Source organism: Chiloscyllium plagiosum, chromosome 8, assembly GCF_004010195.1.
Source record: "Chiloscyllium plagiosum isolate BGI_BamShark_2017 chromosome 8, ASM401019v2, whole genome shotgun sequence".
Taxonomy (NCBI): domain Eukaryota; kingdom Metazoa; phylum Chordata; class Chondrichthyes; order Orectolobiformes; family Hemiscylliidae; genus Chiloscyllium; species Chiloscyllium plagiosum.
This window is the reverse complement of record NC_057717.1, coordinates 94359541-94382142: the sequence shown is the minus strand read 5'-3', so window position 1 is coordinate 94382142 and position 22602 is coordinate 94359541. Positions and strand designations below refer to the sequence as shown.

At 43.6% G+C, this 22602-nt stretch overlaps 1 pseudogene; it reads left to right on the top strand.

Moving 5' to 3' along the window:
- The first annotated feature begins 8806 nt into the window (after positions 1-8806).
- LOC122552358 lies at positions 8807-21952 on the top strand (annotated as a pseudogene).
- Positions 21953-22602: the final 650 nt, after the last annotated feature.

Here is a 22602-nt window from a genome sequence, read left to right as displayed (position 1 = left end):
ACACAATGTATGGGAAAAGGTTCTCTGAATTGCACACTCAAAGTTTGAAACATTGACACTTACTGAAAAAAATGAACATCATATGACAGGCTCATATTTTATTGTTCCAGTTAACAAAGTTGCTGCATGTTTTGCTGCATTTCTTTACTCAATGACCTAACTGAACCACAGATTGTTGGACTTTGCCATGTGTTGCTAGATTCTGTTTCAGTCAAGAACCAGGAATTAAACCATATTCATTTTCCCAAATTCCAAGCAATCCACTAGTGAAGCCTTTCCTTTGCACGGTCAGATGGGTGTTTCTATGGTTGGAGATCAGTGGTAAACGGGGAGTTGCAGGGGTCAGTGTTGGGCCCGCAACTGTTCACGAGATATATAAATGATTTGGAAGAAGAAACCGAGTGTAACATATCCAAGTTTGCTGATGACAGTAAATTGAGTGGAAAGGCAAACTGCAGAGGAAATGGAGGGTCTGCAGAGAGAATTAGATAGTTTAAATGAGTGGACAAGGGTATGGCAAATGGAGTACAATATTGGTAAATGTGAAATTATCCATTTTAGAAATAAAATAGTAGGTCAGAGTATTATTTAAATGGTGAAAGATTGCAGAGGGACTTAGGAGTGCTCGTACATAAATCGCTGAAAGTTGATTTGCAGGTGCAACAGGTAACCAGGAAGGCAAATGGAGTATTGGCTTTCATTGCTAGAGGGATTGAATTTAAGAGCAGAGAGGTTCTGCTGCAATTGTACAAGGTATTGGTGAGGCCGTATCTGGGGTTGTGTACGATTCTGGTCTGCTCACTTGAGGAAGGATATACTGGCTTTGGAGGTGGTGCAGAGGAGGTTCAACAGATTGATTCCGGAGATGAGGAGATTATCTGGGACTGTACTCACTAGAATTTAGAAGAATGAGAGGGGATCTTATAGAAACATATAAAATTATAAAAGGGACAGGTAAAATAGAGGCAGGTAGGTTATTTCTGCTGGTGAGTGAGACTAGGACAAGGGGATAGGAACTCAAGATTAGGGGGAGTAGTTTTAGAACAGAGATGAGGAGGAACTGCTTTTTACAGAGAGTAGTGATTCTATGGAATTCCCTGCCCACGGAAGCATTAGATGTTTCAAGACACAGTTGGATGGATTTTTGCATGGTAGGGGAATTAAGGGTGATAGGGATAATGCAGGTAGGAGGAACTGAGATGATGGATGGAGTAGCCGTGATCTTAATGAATGGTGGATCAGGTTTGATGGGCCAAATGGCATACTCCTACTTCTATTAATATGAAACAGAGATTCAATAACAAATTGTATTTATAAAGCACAGTTAGCAGAATAAAACATTCCAAGGTGCATTTCTAGTCAAGAAAATTTGACATTGAGTTCCATAAAAGGGAATGTAGCTCTGAGCCTTATAAGATAAATCAAAGAGGTAAGTTTTAAGCAGACTCTAAAGGTCTGGAGAGGTGGATGGGGTTTAAGAAATTCCAGAGCTTTGGTGATAGGCATCTGAAGACACAAATAATGAAGTGATTATATTTGGAGATGGTCAAGAGATCAAAAAATGGAGATGGTCAAGAGATCAGAATTGGAGGGTCTCGGGTACCTCAGTGAGTTTGGGAGCTGGAGTGGGTTAGAGAGATAGGGAGGAACAAGGGGATTTAAGAGGTTATCTCTTCTTCTATCTCAAGAATAGCGTAGGCACAGTTAAGATAAACACCGAAGGGAGAAAAGGAGGGTAAGCTGCTAGTGAGTTGGGAGGAGTATCCAATGGAATATAAACACACGACATGAACCAGTTTGATAGACTGGCCTGTTTCTGTGTAGTAAATGACACATCAGTCATCCAGTTGGAGGTAATTCTAACTGAGTGTTTTTATGACAGTTATTGAAAGTTATCATGGTCACACTTATTAAGACTAGTTTTCACTTCTGGATTTTATTAATTTAAATTCCACCACCTGATTCCATGTCCACCAAAGAATTAGCCTGGATCTCTCGGTTAGTATTCCATTGGCTACACCACTATTTGTTTCTGTGGCTCACTTAAGCCCTCTGCTGGCTAAGCCCATCTACTGCAGCAGTGAGAGAAACACTCCGAGAGGAAGGAGTGGAGGTGATGATATGAGCTGGGAGAGAGGGACCTGGCGGGGGGGAGGTATTGGAGGATGGTTGGCATGTTTTTTGATACTCTATTGGATCTTGTTGCTGAAAGGAAATGTGACTCACAAACACACACACAGATACGAAGAATAGTCTCATGCACACACACACTCTGAGATCTGAATTCATGTGAGAGACTTTTGGTTCTTCTAGGAGGAGGGCTTTTTTAGGTTTGGCTGATAGAAGGCGAACTTGGCACAAGTCTTTGACAGTGAGGAATTTTGAGTGAGTTTTATGAGTGAGTTATAGTTACAGAGGACTCAAGAACAGATCTTTTGCCCCTTTGACCCTGCTCCACCATTCAATTGGATCATGACTGATCTCGTCAGCCCCACATTCCTGTCTGCCCTCCGTAAAATCTAACAATCAAAAATCTGTATTAATGACCCAGCCTCCACTACTCTGCAGGGAAGAGAATTCCAGCCATTTGTGACACTCTGAGGGAAAAGGTTTCTCTCAATTTTCTCCTATTCTTAAACCATGGCCTCTAGTTCCAGTCTCCTCCGAGACAGAAAACAACTTCCCATTTTCCATCCTCTCCACTCTCCTCAAGTTCTCATATTTTTCAACAAGATTTCCTCACAGTCTTCTCAGCCCAAAACTGCTCAACCTTCTCTTCCTCCTGGAATGCGTCAAGTGAACCTCCCCTGAACTGCTTCTACTGCAATTATATATATTTTTCAAAAACTCAACATGTATTCCAGATGTGCTCTCACCAAGGTCTTGCATATCTGCTGTAAAATATTCCTACTTTTATATTCCAGCTCTTTGCACTCAGTGACAACTGTCCATTTGTCTTCTGAATTACTTGCTGCAGCTATTGAATAACATGCTGTGATTTGTGTACCAACATACCCAAGTCCCTCCATACGACCAAGCATTACAATCCTACTGCATTTAAATAGTTTTGTTTATTTCTCCTGCCAAAATGGACATGTTCACATTTTCTCACATTATATTCCATCTGCCTTTTGTTTTTGTCTACTCACTTAACCTGTCTATAGCTCTTTCCAGCTTCTACACTTTCCCTTGACAACTTAACTTTCACTCTTGGATTCATCAGCAAATTTAGTGACTTTTTATCTGACCTCTACAACCAAGTCATTGACATATATATTATTGTGGATGGAAAGTGTTTGACCATGAATCAACATTTCCCTTCGATGGGGCTCCCATCGCACACCATTCTTTGTTGCGGGCCTCTATAGGAGAGGATGGTTCTTTCTTTGTCTCTAGATGACCACTGCATTCAGCTTCCAGAGGCAGCCAAGGCTTTATTGATTATTTCTGAACAGGGAGATAAATTGCTGAAGCTTTTTGCCATGCACTCATCAGGACAATTTGCAAGAATGCAAACTTTCAAACAATCACAACGATTTATACTAAGAGGAAAATATTGGCAAGTCAACTTTTAGAGGTTTTGCTATGAAGGTATCAATGAGGAACTATAGGTCTCCAAGTCTCCTGTGTCTCCTTCCCCTGCCAGCCCACAGAGAGGCAGTTCAGCAGTTTGGATGCTTAATTCACTGAATTCCAGCAATGTTTAAACTGGCATTTAAATTTTACACCTCATCAACCAGATCTTGTGCTGCCAGAAGTTCACCACTGAGATTGAGACAGGAGCTCCTGATTGTTAGTGCCTCACTGCCACATCTCCACAGCTGATTGGGGAAGAAATGCCTTCTGGGTCGATGGCACTCGGAGGACTTTGAAACAGGCACCAGCTGTATCTCAGGCAGGAGAGGAACCCATGGTATCAATAATTTGTGACTTCATTTCTGCACAAACAGACACAGGAGCAGTAGGCAGGTCTGTCAGTGTACTGGGTAGCCTGATACAGGTGCACAATCCTTTATCTGAAATGCTTGGGACCAGCTGGTTTTCGGAATTTAGAATTTTTCAAATTTCAGCATAAGTGACAGTTTGATGGTGAAGTTTTAAAAAATCTTACCGGAGGAGCACACTCACTGAGTAACACAGGCCTTGAGAGAGAATGTAGGCCTGCCAGAGCTGGGTCATGACCCCACATCGCATCTGAGTGACACGCATCGAGTGGGTGTCGACTTGGGTTAACTGTTTGCATGCCAAAAACCTTGTTAATGAGAAAAAAACTTCACAAAAAAGCCTTCGAACTTTGGAGCTTTTCAGATTTTGGGATTTTGGATAAAGGATTGTCTACCTGAACCAAGGCTGCAGGACGGCAGTTATCTGGTTCACAATCCACAATCAGATTTGACAGCTGCCATGGAGAACCAGGTTCAGCAGTCTCAGAGCCTATTAGATATGCTCCCACACCTGCACCCCATCACTCTAGTCATTGGTGTCCAGAACCAATGACAGGGCAACAGTGGAATGGGGGACATTTTAATTCCACCCATACTGTAGTATTTATACCCAGGGTTCCATGACATTTAATAAGCTTGCTCCAGGGTCCAAATGTCCTTACACAACACAAAGCATCTCTTTCTAACTCTGATCACTTGTGTATGCCCCAAATCCCAGATTTTAATCACTCCACCATTTTTTGTCACCCCTGCAGTTACTAAAGTTCAAATGTATCCGCCCTACACCATTCCACTCTCCACCTCACTGTTCCCCTCTCAGGCTGTGCTTAAAATCTATTCCTTTGGCTAAACTTTTAGTCAAATGGCCTATTATCTTCTAAGGGGACCCAGTGCCAAATTTGGTTTTGGCTTTCCCTGGAAAGTGCCTTCAGGAATTTTATTACATTAAGGGCACAATATAAATGCAAGTTGTTGGTGTTGACTGAAGAGGAATTATATTCCATTTGAAATGTGGATTGAGGGCCTAAGGGCTATGTTTGGAGACAGACTGAGTGGAGGATGCAAAGGTTTGTACAGAGCGTGAGATCTAATTGAGATATAATCAGATACTAAAAGGAATTGATGAAGTAGACATAGAGAGGATGTTTCCTCTTCGAGTGGAATCCAGAATGAGAGGTCATAGTTTAGAATATGTGGTAACAGATTTAAAACAGAGATGAGAAATTACTCCTCTTAAAGGGTCATGAAATTATGGAATTCCCAGATTGCAGTGGATGCTACGAAATTGAGCAATTAAGGAGAAGATACACAGATTTTTAATTAGTAACGAGTTAAAGGGTTATGGAGACTGGACATGAAAATGGAGTTCCGACTGAGATGAGATCAGCCAGAATTGCATCAAATGGCGAAGCAGACTCAAGGGGCAGAATGGCCTACGCTTGCTCCTAGATGTAATGTTAAGTCAGTGAGACGTAGTCAGGAAAGAGCTACTTGGTTACTAACTGAAAAATCACACAGCACCAGGTTTATTTGGAAGCACTAGCTTTCGGAGCGCTGCTCCTTCATTAGGTAGTTGTGGAGTATAAGATTGTAAGACACAGAATTTATAGCAAAAGGTTACTGTGTGATGTAATTGAAATTATATATTGAAAAATACCTGAGTTGTTTGTTAAGTCTCTCATCTTTTAGAAGAGCCATGTTGGTTTCAGTTCTTTCATACATAAATCGTAAAAAGATTTTAAAAGTTATATTCTCAAGTGAACTTAAACAATTAGTGTCATGTCGGTCCAGATAATGCATTGAAGGTGTGAGCTGTTCTGTGTGAGACTGTCTGTGTCACAGTGGTCAGACTAATTCTAATCTATAAAAAAACGGATTTACAGAATCTTACGTGGATTCATGCAGTTTTTGTGCTAAGTTAAATGTAATTCTGCACATACAAATTCACCCCACAAACTTATACATGTATGTGTGCATTTGGGTGTGTGTGCTTGGTGGGGGGGTTATGAGTGTCTGTGAGAGAGTGTGTGTATGTGTGTGAGTGTGAGTGTAAAGGTATAAGTCTATCAGAGGGGCTGTGTGTGAGTGTGGGAGTGTCTGTGTGAGCATATGAGAGAGGGTCTACGTTAGTGTACAGGTCTGTAGGAGTGTGTGTGTGTGTGTGTAGGAGTGTCTGTCTGTGTGTGTGGATCTGTCTGTCTGTGTGGAGTGCAATGGAGTCACCTGTAGTGTGACGTGAACCCAAGGTCCCAGTTGAGGCTGTGTCCATGGGTACCGAACTTGGCTATCAGCCTCTGCTCGGCCACTTTTCATTGTTGCCTGTTCCGCAGTCTGCCTTGGAGGACAGTCACCCGAAGGTCCAAGGTCAAATGTCCCAGACCGCTGAAGTATTCTCCAACTGGGAGGGAACACTCCTGTCTGTAGATTGTTGTGTGGTGCATAGTACATTGGCGAGACCAAGCAGAGGCTACAGCAATGGATGAATGGACACCGCACAACAGAGGCTGATAGCCAAGTTCGATACCATGGGGATGGCCTCAACCGGGACCATGGATTCATGTCATACTAAGGTGACCCCATTGCACTACACACACACTCACACACCCCCTCTGACAGACTTATATCTTTTTACACTCACACACATACACACAATCTCTGACAGACACTCATAACTCGCGCCCCCAACACACAAACCCACATGCACACATCACATATAAATTTATGGGTGAATTTGTACTTGCAGAATTACATTTTACTTTGTTCAAAAACTGCATGGATCCATGTAAAATTCTCTAAATCCGTTTATTAGATTAGAATCAGTCTGACCATTGTGGCACGGACAGTCTCACACAGGGTACCTCACACCTTCAATGTATTGTCTGGGCTGACATTACACCTATTGTTAAAGTTCACTTGAGAATGTAACTTTTAAAAACGTTTTGCGATTTACATATGAAAGAACTGAAACCAACATAGTCGTTCTAAAAAATGAGAGACTTAACAAACAACCCAAGTCTTCTTCAATGTATAATTTCAGTTACATCACACTGTAAACTTTTGCTATAAATTCAGTGTCTTACAATCTTATACTCCACAACCACCTGATGAAGGAGCAGCACTCCAAAATATAGTGCCTCAAAATAAACCTGTTGGACTATAATCTGGTGTTATGTGATTTTTAACTTTGTACACCCCAATCTAACACCGGCATCTCCAACTCATTGACTTGGTTTGCTGGCTGTGGCTCAATAAAACGCAGCATATTGACCAAATATTGTATGATGTGAGAATGTTTTGGCCTTTAGAGGTGTAAATCACTACTTTATCTACTATTGACTTCATTAATGTTTCAGCTTCTCAGATATGGAGGGGGCCCACCTGAGCTCTTCATTGCAGGGTCTCACTGAGTAGCAGTCAGAGGCTAGACAATTATGTTATTCACCTTCTGTCCAGTTTTAGTCCAGTGCCAGTTTCATTCTATGCGGAGCATTGTCATTGCTGTTAAGACCAATATTATTTACCCATCCCTAATTGCCCTTGAATTGAGTGGCTTTCTGGGCCATTTCAGAGGCCAGTTAAGAATCAGCCACATTGTTGTGGGTCTGAAGTCACATTTCGGGCCAGACCAAATAAAAGCAGCAAATTTCCTTCCCTAAGCGCATTAGTGAACTAGATGGGTTATTGCAACCATTGATGACAATAGCCATCACTTAAACGTGAGTCTATAAAGTCCAAATTTAATTAATAGAGTTTAGACCTTTCCCCACAACCAAAGCTACTGTGGTGGGATTTGAACCCATAATCCTAAAGCAGTAGCTTGGGCTACTGGGTTGTTAGGCCAACAACATTACTAATGAACCACCATCTCCACAGTCTTTCAGGTAAAGCACTGGAACCATCTGGCATTAAGGCCCTGAATGAGAGAACATGCAATGTTCCACTCCACTGCGTAACAAAACATTCAACAGAATGGAAGCCAATCATAAATTTGTGAGAAAATCTTTGCACCAAAGCTTCATTCTATAAAATCCATTCCTCTGAAATAATCACAGCTAATTGCTTCCAGTGTCTCCCAGAGTATCATTGGATCAACACTGGTTGCCTGGCAACCAAACAGATTCTTTTTCACATGGAATAAGGATAATTGAGAGGTCTGTAAACGTAGGGCAGGGATAATGAGCAGCAGGAATTGTACATCTACAAATATTTCACTTACCCAAGGTCTTGTGATATACCCTGTAGTGGGAATGTCCCTCTCTCTGGACCAAGAGGTCTGGGTTAAAGGAACACCACACAATGTGATGATCATGTGCGTTTGTCATAATATGTCCAATACAATTGATTTAGAACAAACATTTAACTTTGAATGCAGTAAGCCTATGGCCCAGCTGTAGATTTCTGCTTCCTTAGACATGCAATAATAGGTGGAGGCCACTCAGGACCCTCCAGCCAATTTGGTTGAAATCATTGTTGATCTCCATCAGAACTCCATTTATCCACCTTAGATTTATTTAATATATAATCAAATTTTATCAACCTCTGTTCCAAATCTGTTTCAGTTGACAGACCCCTTCACTCGCCTAACCTCTGTAGTTTTTGGGGGGGTGAGAATTCCAGATTTCCACTGTCCCTTTGTGGAAATAAGGGCTGCTTAACATCACTCCTGAATGATCTGGCACAATTTTAAGGATGACCTGGACCAGAGGAAATAATTTGTCTTTCTGCCCATTTTCCTTCAATCATCTTCTGGCTGTTCCACCCACCTCTCATTATCCATTTTTGACCTGCTCAGGTTTTGAAATTCAAATAATTCACCTCATGACCACATTTGAAAAGCCTCTCATACGGATCATTAAACATACATGACGCAATTGTGGATGTGTCCTACTGAAGCTCTGGCCAATGAGGTGTCTCCAAGGGCAGGTTTGTTATCTGCCAAGTGACTAGCCCTTCAATTCAGCAACTTCCTAAACCCACACAAAGCCGCGAGACAGGGAGTTGCAAGATATGGTCCCTGCAACAACGGTGATATATTTCCAAGTCAGGAGGTTAATTGGCTTGGAGTGGAACTTGCAGACGGTGACCTGTGCTGCTGTGGAAAGATCCTAGATTAGGCACACTCCAAGTTTCTTAAGAATCCCATATTGGAACCTTGGGCGAGAAATACAGAGTCCCTGGATAGGGTTAGGAAAAAAAAGGAGCAGAATTGCAATTGGATTGTGACAGACTTCCCTAAAAAAATCAGCTGAATATATCCCTGTTTTATAGGACGACATTGAATGTACAGAATATTCAATTTTGGTGTTTCTGCTCCACACAAATGTCCTCCCACCTCTTTTCATCGAGCATCATCAGGTTGTCCTTCTTAGAAACAAAAACAGAAATTGCGGAAAAATCTCAGCAGGTATAGTAGCATCTACGGAGAGACATTCAGAGTTAACGTTTCAAGTCCAATGAGCCTTCTTCAGCACTCAGTTCATGACTGGATCCGAAACGTTAACTCTGCTTCCTCTGCATAAATCTGTCAGATCTACTGAGTTTCTCCAGCACTTCCTGATCTTTTTTCTGACTTCCAACATCCACAGTTTTTTTTTATATGTTGTCTGTCTAACTCTTTCTCCCTCACATTCTTATCTAGCTTACCTTTGAAAGTGTCAATGCAGCGCAATTAACCTCATTGACTCCCTGAGGGAGTGAGCTTTTCATTCCCCTGACTTTCTGGGCAAAATCTTTCAGCTGAATCCCCTATTGGATGTTTTGCGATCTTTCCTAGTTTGATCATTGCCCACATTCAGGAACACCTTCTTTACATCTTTTCCTTAATTTAACCTATTTTTCCAACCAACCTATTCAGCGATGTTATTACACATCCTCTGGAGCAGATGGGACTTGAACCTGTATCTCCCATCCAGGGGTAGGGACACTACCACTGCATCACAAGAGGGCCCTTCTGTACATCTACTCTATCAGACGCCTTCAAAATTTTAAAGAAGGCTATCAAATCCTTAGCCTTTTCTACCCTGCAGAGGTCAGTTAGTCTTTTAGTCCAGAGAACTGGATTAATGATCCAGAAAGTGTGAATCGGAAATTACACGTTAGGATTAAGGGGCAAATCCCATTGGAACTGAGACAAGAAGGAATTTCTTCACTGAAACAGTGGTGAAATCTTTGGAATTGCCTTTCCCAGGCAACAGTGGTGGTTCAGCAGTTGAACAAGTTCAAGAGGTTAGATTGGCTGCACTGATGCAATGGTACAATCAGTATTTCATCAGCATTTGATGCATTAGCACTTTCACTCCATGTGTACTGCCTTTGTGCATAGAAATGATTGCAAATAAAATATGGCCAGAGCTTGCAAACCCATGCTTCATGTATTTGCCTCCTCAATATCCAGCAGTCATGAATCCCACACTTCTACACATCAAACTGACACTGTCTACTCTGGCCATTGGTCCAGCTATCTTCCAGTTGTATTTCACATCGAGAGAACAATAATTGATGGCCAGAAACGCAGATTGCGATGGACACCATCACGACCAGGCCCCATCTGATCACCAGGTACACACCCCAGACACTCCAGAACCTTCATGTCACCTTTTGCTCTACCCTAACAGTCCATTTCCATTCACCCCTAAACCCCTCCTTCTGGTGACTCATCTCATTAAACTTCACCTCCAACTGTCTTCCCAGCCCCCTCAGCCCCAATTTTAATGATAACTGCCCTGCTCTTCTATGCTGAGGCTATGGAAGTGGTCACTGACAATAAGTACCCGTGTGTCCCATGCCCTCTGATGCTCTTTGACATATACCCCTACACCTTGGTGCCACCTACTCCGTCACTGTCCTTGTCCCCATCTCCCCTAATGCCCTGCTTTGCCCCTCAGCTTTGAATCTCCCTGCCCTTTTTGAGCAGTGATCCTCTCACTACCCTTACATGCCTCCCTTACAATTGAGCAATCGATGGATTCTATTCTCCCTAGACTCTAACTGCCTTACACAAGCAGCTCCTAGCTAGCATGACGTGCCAGACCCCTGACTGCTGTCTTAGCAGCTTCTCGGACTGATGAGACACACTTCCCCTGACTGTTGGAGCTGCACCTATAGCACCGTGCTGCCCAGTCACTGGACTGTAGCTGGACAGATTCCCTGATAGTAAGCAATCCAAACTTACAACTAACCATGGCCAAGCTCCTGGACTCAGTACAGATGACGCTCCTGACAAGTGGTACCAAGACCCGCTGACCGACAGAGACTGGACTGAGGACTAGCCCCAGTGCAGTTTCTGATATGCTCAGTTGGTTGAATAAAGGTACAGTATGTTTGCCATGTAAGCAGCTGACACATGCTGTAAGTATTGGACTGATACCTCAGTGTGCCTTAATGATACCACCCCCACCATCACCTGGAAAGATTCCTACTGACAAGCAGTCTGTCTGTAAGGCCATGTAAAGGAGTGCATCAATACAGCAATACTTGTAGCTTTGGGCTCTGAATGAAGCATGAATGCTATCACAGGCAATGCAAGGTTATACCTGGATGCTGTGGCCAAGCAAGTCGGCTGTAAATGAGCTCAGAAAGCAAATGAACAGCTCCGATTGGCTGCACAGATGCAATGCAGAACATTGTACTCCATTTTTGGAGCATTTCACTCCATCTTTGATACTTTTTCGAAGTGAGTTTCTCACTGTGCAGTGATGAGTTGCCAATTAAAGAGGATGAGTGCCAATTGTCAAACACCTTGTTAAAGGCCCAATTCGCCTCACTAATAGTCAGCTTCCCATCTTACTAAATGTGCTGACCAGGCTTGACATGGAGATCGCAGGAGGTTACCTGGAGACTTCAACTCACCCCAGACTACCAGAAGCCTTCATATTTCCCCAGCTTCACCCACCCCTCGTTCATAGACATTGGCATCTGACACCTGCTAAGCTCTAACAACCTTCTCCAATCCACCGGAAGGACACATGGACATGCATTTTGGGGCCCACCAATAACTAGCATCAAGAGGCTGCAGTAGGAAGACTGTGCAGCAGGGCCAGGCACTCAGCTCCCAGATTGCACCAGGATGCAAGTGAACAGCTCAGATTGGCTGCACAGATACAATGGTGCAATCAGTATTTCATCAGCATTTGATGCATTAGCACTTTCACTCCATTTCTATGTACTGCCTTTGTGCATAGAAATGATTGCAAATAAAATATGGCCAGAGTTTGCAAACCCATGCTTCATGTATTTGCCTCCTCAATGTTCGCTGCAAAGTGAGAAATTCATTTCGAAAAAGTATCAAAAATGGAGTGAAATGCTCCCAAGGTTGAGACAGGGTTTGGTGCATTTTTCATCCAATTCTGCCACAAATCCCAACATATCATACGTCTAAGATACCACCCATGGTGATCAGTCCTGCTGTTGTTTGGAATCTTTTTCCTGTTCATGAAAAGTTGCAATATGTTAGTCAGCTTCCTGCTCCCATTGCAGCCTTGTGCTGATTGCAGCTTTGAGTAGTGGGACGGAAGCAGTGAAATGTGCTTCAGACACTGAAACAGAGGTGGCACTATAAGTGCAAATGAGATTGAGTGAAAGGCCATGTAAATCCCAGGAGGAGTCCTGAGTACGTCAGGATCCTGGAGAGCTGAAACAATCTGGGAGGTCTATTTGATTGGATATCATGCCAGCTCACTCGTTTTGAGGATGTACATTTAAACTGTGCAGGAAGTGGCTGTGAGGAGAATAAGAGCGGCCCAACCAAGGGCAGAGAGATTCCGAGGGATCAGCTGGAACACAAACAAGGATCTAATGAAAGGCTTCAGGAGAGAAAAAAAGCTTGGAGATGTGCAAAGGACTTGCCACTTTTCTGGCCTCATAGAGTCACAGACTCATAGAGATGTACAGCATGGAAACAGACTCTTCAGCCCAACCCGTCCATGCCGACCAGATAGCCCAACCCAATCTAGTCCCACCTGCCAGTACCCGGCCCATATCCCTCCAAACCCTTCCTATTCATATACCCATTCAAATGCCTCTTAAATGCTGCAGTTGTACCAGCCTCCACCACTTCCTTTGGCAGCTCATTCCATACACGTACCATTCTGTGTGTGAAATCATTGCCCCGTAGGTCTCTTTTATATCTTTCCCCTCTCGCCCTAAACCTATGCCCTCTAGTTCTGGATTCCCCGATCCCAGGGAAAAGACTTTGTCTATTTACCCTATCTATGATCCTCATAATTTTGTAAACCTCTATAAGGTCACCCCTCAGCCTCTGATGCTCCAGGGAAAACAGCCCCAGCCTGTTCAGCCTCTCCCTATAGCTCAAATCCTCCAACCCTGGCAACATCCTTGTAAATCTTTTCTGAACGCTTTCAAGTTTCACAACACCTTTTCTGATAGGAAGGAGACCAGAATTGCATGCAATATTCCAACAGTGGCCTAACCAATGTCCTGTACAGCTGCAACATGACCTCCTAACTCCTGTACTCAATACTCTGACCAATAAAGGAAAGCATACCAAACACCTTCTTCACTATCCTATCTACCTGCGACTCCACTTTCAAGGAGCTATGAACCTGCACTCCAAGGTCTCTTTGTTCAGCAACACTCCCTCGGACTTACCATTAAGTGTATAAGTCCTACTAAGATTTGCTTTCCCAAAATGCAGCACCTCGCATTTATCTGAATTAAACTCCATCTGCCACTTCTCACCCAATAAGCCCATCTGGTCCAGATCCTGTTGTAATCTGAGGTAACCCTCTTCGCTGTCCACTACACCTCCAATTTTGGTGTCATCTGCAAACTTACTAACTGTACCTTTTATGCTCACATCCAAATCATTTATGTAAATGACAAAAAGTAGAGGACCCAGCACCGATCCTTGTGGTACTCCACTGGTCACAGGCCTCCAGTCTGAAAAACAACCCTCCATCACCACCCTCTCTCTTCTACCTTTGAGCCACTTCTGTATCCAAATGGCTAGTTCTCCCGGTATTCCGTGAGACCTAACCTTGCTCACCAGTTTCCAATGGGGATCCTTGTCGAACACCTTACTGAAGTCCAAATAGATCACACCTACCACTCTTCCCTCATCAAGCCTCTTTGTTACCTCCTCAAAAAACTCAATCAAGTTTGTGAGACATGATTTCCCACGCACAAAGCCATGTTGACTATCCCTAATCAGTCCTTGCCTTTCCAAATACAGACCTCCAGTCTTCCAGCACCTCACCTGTGACTATCGATGATACAAAGATTTCAGCAAAAGGCCCAGCAATCACTTCCCTAGCTTCCCACAGAGTTCTAGGGTACACCTGATCAGGTCCTGTGTACTTATCCACCTTTACCCGTTTCAAGACATCTAGTACTTCCTCCTCTGTAATATGGACATTTTGCAAGATGTCACCATCTATTTCCCTACAGTCTATATCAGGGGTGGGGAACCTGCGGCCTTAAGGCCGCATGCGGTCTTCAAGGTCATTGTGTGTGGCCTTTTGAATGAATCCAAATTTTGCAGAACAAATCTTTTTTTTTAATATGTCTTTTTTCGTCCTTCATTATTTTTATTTTAATCTTAAAATGAATGTATTTAAAATACTTTAGAGTAAAAGAAAATTCAGTGAAATAATCCACACAGACTGACAGCCACAATTAAAAAATTGGTAAGTCATAAGGGCTATTGCGACACTTGCTATGCTCATGATTTAGTTATAATGTGACTCTAGTTAGACTTTTACAAAATAATGTGAATTTTGAAGAATATATAATTGAAGTTTCTTGGATGCGGCCTTATTAGATTACAACTAACATAATGTGGCCTTCCAACATGAAAAGGTTCCCCCACCTCTGGTCTATATCTTGCATATCCTTTTCCACAGTAAATACTCATGCAAAATACTTATTTAGTATCTCCCCCATTTTCTGCGGCTCCACACAAGGCCACCTTGCTGATCTTTGAGGGGCTCTATTTTCTCCCTAGTTACCCTTTTGTCCTTAATGTATTTGTGAAAACCCATGTTTGGAAAGGTAACTTTTTTTTACTGCACCTTCTCACCCAGGGTCTCTCTGTCCTTTCTATTGAAGGAGACCAGGTCTGTGCTCCTTTGAATGATCTATCAACCTAGCAAACCGTGTCTCAGTTGCAGAGTTGCGTGCTGCCATGTGTTCTTATAGTGTCATAGTCATAGAGTCATACAGCATGGAAACAGACCCTTCAGTCCAAACCATCCATGCCGTCCAAATATCCCAACCCAATCTAGTCCCACCTGCCAGCACCCGGCCCATATCCGTCCAAACCCTTCCTATTCATATACCCATCCAAATGCCTTTAAAATGTTGCAATTGTACCAGCCTCCACCACTTCCTCTGGTAGCTCATTCCATTCACGTACCATCCTTTGCAATCCCAAACTAAACCAGTCCCACCAGCCTGTCCCTGGCCCATATCCTGCCAAACCTTTCAGGTATCTATCCAAATGTCTTTTAAATATTGTAACTGTGCCCACATCTACCACTTCCTCTGGAAGTTTATTCCATACGCGTACCATGCTCTATGTAAAAGAATTGCCTCCAGTGTCTTTTTTAAATCTCTCTCCTCTTATCTTAAACATATGCCCCTTGTCTTGAAATCCCCCATCTTTTGGAGGTAGAGAAGTTGGCCATGATAGGCTGAATGGTCTCCTTTCATTCTGTAAATCATCCTGGTTTCTATGGAGCTGTCAGGTAAATATTTGTTTTTCGATCTTGGATATTATGAAAGAAGCCTGAGGCTTTTGTCTTGCGCTCATCAGGACAGATGCAAGAATGACAAATATTAAAGGATTTCAACAGCTGCTGTACAAAGCGGTGTTGACTGGGTTGGCAAGCTGCTTCAGATTGGCTAAAGCATTTCCATGGAGAAAGCTGTGATGAAATATAAGATCTCCAAGACTCCCAAGTATTTCAAAAAAGGTGCAAACTTGATCTATCCTGTTGCCTTCTCCATGGCAATGCCTTGATCAGAGTTAATGAGCCAATAGCCAGCACCACTTCCCCTGTGATATAAATTATTATGGTTGTTTGAAATTTTGCATTCTTGCATGTGTCCTGGTGAGGACAAGATGATAAACTCGACAATATTTTCCGCAATGTTTAAGTTCTGTACTGCCAAGGTACTTGTTGTAACAATTTTAGAAACTTGTTATAAATTGTCAGCTTCAATTGTTTTACCTTCTTCCTACACTCCAGCTAATATCAGTTCTACATACCCAACACCACTTGGGCTAAGATCAGATGAACCAGACCTGGCACTGGGCATAACTGGAATCACTCCTCATCTCTCTCCTAGATAAAGAGTGATTGCAATGATAAATTAAAATCTCTGTTGATGGGACAGAGGGAGCTTAACTTGTCGCATGCTCAGACTAACAATAATTCTGTTAATATTCCAGGGCGAAGGAGGTTGGCACTCTTGGGCTTCCTGCTGGTGAAATCAGCATCCACTGAATCCAGGAGTGAGAGACAAGCCAGGATCCTGGGGTAAGTCCAGTAACTAGAGACTGCCAAATGGGATTGTGTGATGAATACAGAGAAAGGAATGACTGAAATAGTGTCAGCTGGAACCCCATTGTTCAGTAGAGCTTCTTGTTAGATCCCAAAGGACCAATTTGCCAACTCATCTGCAATACAGCCAACTCCCTGTCGACTGTAATCATAGCCTCCAATAATTATAACAACACCCTTAATAACTGTAGCCACAACCCCTGATAACTGTAGCCACAGTATTAAATAACTGTAGCTATAGTATTGATGGCCACAATATGAAATAACTCTCGTCATAATACCAAAAAAACTGTAACTGCACCCCTCCAATTACAGCCTCAAATAACTTAATACAGCCCTAAATAATTGCAGCCATACTCTTAATTAACTGTAACTACCAGCTGAAATAACTCTAGCCGTACACTGGAATGACTGTAACCACAGCTGCAAATAACTGTAACCACAACCACAAACACTGCAACCACAGGCAAAGGACTGTAACCAGCGCCCTGAACAATAACCCCATCCTGTAGCAGCATAAACATCTATAAGCTTTTAACAGCTGTTCACACAATCAGCTCATTTCTCAGTGTCTGAATGCTCTTGGATGATCCCAGGTATGGAGGGATTGACTTACGAGCAAAAGCGAAACAGGTTGGGATTCTACTCATTGGGTTTTAAAAGCATGTGAGGTGATCTTGTTGAAACTTATAGGATTCTGAAAGGGCTTAACTGGGTAAATACTGAGAGGATGATTCCCCCCATGGGAGAGTCTAGGACCAGAGGGCACAGTCTCAGAATAAAGGGGTACCAATTTAAGACTGAGATGAGGAGGACTTTCTTCTCTCAGAGAGTTGTGGGTCTTTGGAACTAATTGTCACTGAGAGTTGTGGGGTTAGGGTCATTGTGTGTATTCTTGATCAGTAGGATGATCAAAGGGCAGGAAAGTGGATGTGAGGAATGTCAGATCAGCCATGATCTTATGAAATGGCAGAGCAGGCTAAAGGGGCCAATGTCTTACTCGTTTTGCTATTTATCATTATTTTATGGTCCTCTATCTATGTTAAGACACAGTAAGGTTGTTGATATTGGTGTGAATGTGGCTAAATTAATCCCATTTGATTTCTTTCTGTAGATCCCATGAAGACAAAGCTCTTAAATGGGGAGAATCGCTGGACAAGCTACTGAATTACAAATGTTAGTGTGAAAGAAGGAAAGAATACATACTCCACTCCACTCAAACTCTGAATTCTATTGCACCATAATTACTGTTCTGCATGAGGCAGACACCAACAGCCATTTGACGTAAAACAAGACCCAGACACACGAGTGAGGGAAATAAGTAAGTCAGTAAGTCTGCCTTGAGGAGTGAGAACCTTGACATTGATTGTTGTACTCTTAGGGCCATAGATCCGTAGAGTTATACTGCATGGAAACAGATCCTTCAGTTCATGGTCCATGCCGACCAAAATCCCAAAACTAAACTAGTGTCATCTGCCTGAGCTTGACACATATCCCTCCAAGCATTTCTTATTCATGTACTTATCCAAATGTCTTTTAAACATTGCAACTGTACCTGCATCCAACATTTCCTCTGGATGGTCATTCCACACACGAACCACTGTCTGTGTAAAAAAATTGCCCCTCATGTTTTTTTTTAATCTTTTTCCTCTCATCTTAAAAATGCCCCCAATCTTGAAATACCCCACCATAGGGAAAAGTCACCTGCCATCACTTTATCTATACCCCTCATGACTTTATAAGCCTCTGTAAAGTCACCCCTCAACCTCCTTAGCTCCAGTGAAAAAAGTCCCAACGTATCCAGCTCTCTCCATAACTCAAACCCTCCATTCCTGGCAATACCTTGGTAAATCTATTCTGAACCCTCACATTGCTGTGGGTCTGGAATCACGCGTTCTGAGATGGTCCAGGTGAACTTGTGGTTAGGGTGGACGGTGTTGGTGAAGTTGATGAACTGTTCAACCTCCTCAAGTTTACCTGGACCATCTTGGACACCTCCCTCCCCGGCCTAGACCTCGCCATCTCCATTTCTGGTGACTGATTCAACATGGACATCCATGACAAATCCACTGACTCCCGCAGCTACCTGGACCACACCTCCTCCCACCCTGCCTCCTGTAAAAATGCTATCCCTTATTCCCAATTCCTCCACCGCATCTGCTCCCAGGAGGACCAATTCCACCATAGAACACACCAGATGTCCTCCTTCCAACAAAGATCAGAATTTCCCCTCCCACATGGTTGATGATAACCTCCAGTGCATCTCCTCCACTTCCCACATCTCCACCCTTGAACCCCAACCCCCCAACAAGGACAGAGCCCCCTGGTCCTCACCTTCCACCCTACCAACCTTCGGATCACCGTTTCTGCCACCTACAAACAGAAGCGACCACCAGAGATATAATTCCTTCCCCACCCCATCTGCGTTTCGGAGGGACCATTTCCTCCATGACTCCCTTGTCATCTCCACGGCCCTGCCAACCCACCCTTCCCTCCGGGCACCTTTCCCTGCCATCGCAACCAGTGCAAAACCTGGCCCATACCTCCCCTCTCACCTCCATCCAAGGCCCCAAAGGATCCTTCCACATCCAACAGAAATTTATCTGTACTTCCACACATGTCATCTACTGCATTCTGTTGCACCTGATGTGGTCTCCTCTACACTGGGGAGGCAGGAAGCCAACTTACAATCATTCCAGAGAACATCTCTGGGATACTCACACTGACCAACCCCACTGCCCTATGGCTGAACACTTTAACTCCCCCTCCCACTCCGCCAAGGCTTGCAAGTCCTGGGCCTTGTCCATCACCAAACCCTAACCACCTGACCCCTAGAGGAAAAATGCCTCATCTTCTGCCTTGGAACCCTCCAACCACACAGGATCAATATGGATTTCACCAGTTTTCCCATTTCCCCTCCCAGTCTTATCCCAGTCCCAAGCTACCTCCCCCCAATTTATCTCTCAGCCTCCTTGGCCCACAAGCCTCATTCCTGATGAAGAGCTTATGCCTGAAACATCGATTCGCCTTCTCCTTGGACGCTGCCTGACTGGCTGTGCTTTTCCAGCACCACACCCTTCGAGTCTGATCTCCAGCATCTGCAGTCCTCACTTTTTCATAGATGGGATGACTGTACAACTATCAGTGATAGTTTTCATTACTAAAGCTAGCTATTGATTTCAGACCTAGTAATAGAATTTAATAGTTGTGATTTATTAATGGAATCTGGCTGTTGTGATGGGATTTGAACCCAGGTCCCAAGAATATTATTTGGGGCCTCTGGATGACTGGACCAGTGACAATATTAGCAATGCTATCATCTCCCTTGACATCTTCTGTGCTCGTATTGCAATGGGAGGCATTTGATTTATCAATGGTTGTAAGAGTTGGAATGGATGGTTCCTTCATGAGGAAACATAATCAAATTCTCTTTCTGTCTTATTCCAGGTCGCATGGCTACATTCCAAGCGTTCCTTCACTCAGAGTTCAACGAGGAGAACATTGACTTCTCTCTTGTCTATGAGGACTACAAGAACACAAAGACCAGCTCCAAACTCATGGTCAAAGCCCAGAAGATTGATGACGAGTTTGTCAAGATCCGGGTCCCGAAGGAGGCAGGTTTGCCTTTCTTCTCTTTTGAGCATTGCTTTAGTGCGTATATTTTCTTTCATCATCAGAGCACTCTTGACTGAATCAGGGGTCAAGTAGAACAGGGCTGGGGGGTGTCGGAGTGGTCAGTGAGTACTGAAGGTGATGGGGAACTGGAGGAGGGGGAGAGTAAAGGGGTTAGGAGGAAGCTAGATGGGGTGGGCAATGGGAGGTCAGAGAAAGTGGGGAGTTCAATTAGACCTATACCTCATCTGAGGGTCTCATCCTCCAGCTGAAAACCTTCCATGGTTTCACAGTTTCCTATATCTCTTCCTGTCCTATTAGAAGCATTGTCTTTCAGATGAGATGTTAAACTGAGGCTTGTCCACACTGTCAGATGGATCCAAAACCTCCTGTGGTACTATTTCAAAGAAAATCAGCACAGTTCTCCCAGGTATGCCAGCTAATGAATCCTTCAATCAACATCATTAAACAGACAATCTGGTTATTTATCATGCCGTTTACTATACATTAATTTTGGACCCTACTTGACATGAGTTGGTGTGTATCAGTGGCCCATGATATAGCATTTTAATTTAAAATTGTTGATTTCCTTTGAAACATCTTGATTTAGTTGTACGACCCCCTTGTTAAGGATTGTCACCTAATTTGGTTTCATTGTTTCTATCACTCTGCAGATTAGGAGAATGAGGGGCTCTTGTGGCATAGTGGTAGTGTCCCTACCTCTGGGCCAGGTGGCCAGGTAATATTATCTGTGAACAGGTTCATTAGAAGGCAATTTAAAGAGAGAATGTGGAGAGGGATGGGCAAGGAATTCCTCTTGGGCCCAAAAAATGATTGCTATGAACAAGTCCAGACAGTGGGATTGTTAAACCTGGCTGACTGCCTGCCTCTTTTCTGTGGTTATGTTCAAAGAGCCTCAAGGAGACATCATGGATTGACTACTGGTACTTTCCAGGTTGGTGGGCACTATCAGGGCTGGTAGGCATCAACTTCCCTCAAAATCACATCTCATTTCAAGCTATTAAGTTTCCTTTCAGATCTTGATCTTAGTTACATGACGCCCTTCAGTGATGGGCCCCCTGTTTAGTTTGGCTCAATTCAGTTTGATTTGGACTGAATCCCACCCGAGGCAGAAAACCAACCAGGGTCTCGAGCCCTACCTGAATGGCTGACACCTTCTCCTAGTTGTCACTACACTGCAGTCAGTTCTCATTGGGAAACTGGAAGCTAATTGGAAAATATCTAGGTTTAACAAGATTCTTCATAAACATAATTACCTCTTGGGGGTGGAAGGTATTCCTTGAAATAGCAATTGCCTATCTCGGCAGGGCCTTGGGCCCTGGAAAAGGCTTGGGAGTTTCCATGGCTCTACCTCAGCAAAGTGGTAAACTGCTTCAAAGGGAGGGTTTTGCAGGGAAGGGAGCTGGTGAGCAACATGCTGATAGTTTCCTTTTGTCATTTATTTTCAGGTGAACCTGGACTTGCTCAGCAGAGAGTTCATCCTCAAGAACTTGACCAACCTGGGCCTCTCCTGCTTTGACCCAGCTCAGAAAAGGATTCACAGCTTCGCGTGGAGAAAGATTCCTACCCTCATTTCCTAAAGTCCCAATTCTACCTTGGCCTGTTCAAGCAGACTTAAGAAGGAGGGAAGATTCATGTCCAAGAGAGGAAGGAGAATCATAGAGAGTTCCAAAGACCGTCTCCCAGATGACTCAATCTTTGGGTCAGGAATTTACATTCCTTAGGCTAGGCCCTTAAGCTGTGCAACTGACTGGGAAGGGCCACATCATTCAATCTGATTTTAATCCAGCTTTAGTGAGCAGCGAAGATGATGGGACGTGCCGAAGGGATGTGGTCCATCAACAGCTATGACAGTCTTTGGGGTAGGTTCATTTGGTTATGGGGGTAGTTGGGAGGGTGCAGGGTGATGGAATATTTATCAAGTACTCATGGGCCTTGGATGAGGCCTCTCTTGCACTTACTGCTGCCCAGTCTGCTCCATGTGCTGTGGACGGCAACATCTTTACATTCACAACTTATGGGTCAGTTGGAAGAGTCGGACATTGAACTCCCAGCGTTGTTCCACCATCAGTATTAATAAATTCACCCTGTGCTCATTCCCTAATAATTTGTTGACGTCAGTCCATATCAATGACATAGACCAAGCATGACCCCAGGGGAGGAAGGTGAGAGAGTCCTTGGTCAGTGTGGAGTTGGGGTTGAGCATTGGTAAATGGGAAAGAGGGTTTAAAACCTGCTGGGTTGGGACTAGAAACAAAGCAAAGACCTGCTTTACATCGGCCTCAACAATCAGGCTTCTGAAAACAAGAGATTAAGTCAGGCCGACAGAGCACGAGCATTTAAAGGGACCCCGCATCCATCAAAATACGCTCCAAGCTCCACAGCCTCCGTTATTGCCTTAGGATTTGTGACCCCAAAGGATCGCGCTGCATCCTCACTGGGGGTCATGACCTACAGTTTGGAAATGTATGAATGACACTCCTTATTCTAAATGAGTCAATCAA